We start from the raw sequence: 848 nt of genomic DNA, 5'->3' as shown, positions 1-848 counted from the left end.
TATTTAAGAAAATAACCAAATTTTTTTTATAGAGATAATTGTTTTCTCAATTACTTTTTTATTGTAAACATATTTTCTCTTTTGAATTCGATCTCATGGTTCCAGTTGCACAGAACTCGCAATCCATTTTAAAATCAACCCGAGATGATATGCACAAAGTTGCTCTTAGACCAACAAACAAGTGTCATACTTCATGATGACAACCACCACAAAAAAGTCATTTTGATACAATAGCGAAGAAGAGAGTAAGCTGACAAGTGTGGAGGTAAGGATTTTCAAATGGCACAAGCTAATAAAATTTATTCTTAATGAGCTCTACATTTTGTCAATATAGAATTTATGTTACGCATTTCATTTGCCGAAATAAAAAATTGATTAGTTTTGATATAGTGTTAATTAAATTGATTAGTAAGGCTTCTGCTTCTCTTTGGGTTCAATTTTCGGGTATGGAGCGTAATGAATATAAGAATCAAGGATTTCTCCTCCTCTTCGAACAAGAAAATGAGGAAACAGAAGGAGAAATCTAAAAGAGTAAGGTTGTTTTTTCAATCTTTATTTTTAAATTTTCTCTCGGAATAATATATATACCGTTACGTTCCTTTTTAATATTTTTGGTAAAAACAATTTTGTTAACAATTAAATCTTATCACGGTTCTTTATAAGAATTTTTTTTTCTATTTAATTAGGTGCTGAATTTATTAAACAAATAAAAATAATTAATTTTTATTCATCTTATTTAAATTAATTTCTTTCTTTTTCTTCTTTTTTCTCTTTCTATCTATATATATAATTAGATATTAATATAAAAAGATTTATATTAAAAATTATAAAATTACAAAATTATTTTT

The sequence above is a fragment of the Arachis ipaensis genome, chromosome B06 (genome assembly GCF_000816755.2).
Source record: "Arachis ipaensis cultivar K30076 chromosome B06, Araip1.1, whole genome shotgun sequence".
Classification (NCBI taxonomy): domain Eukaryota; kingdom Viridiplantae; phylum Streptophyta; class Magnoliopsida; order Fabales; family Fabaceae; genus Arachis; species Arachis ipaensis.
Note: the sequence above shows the minus strand (reverse complement) of the source record.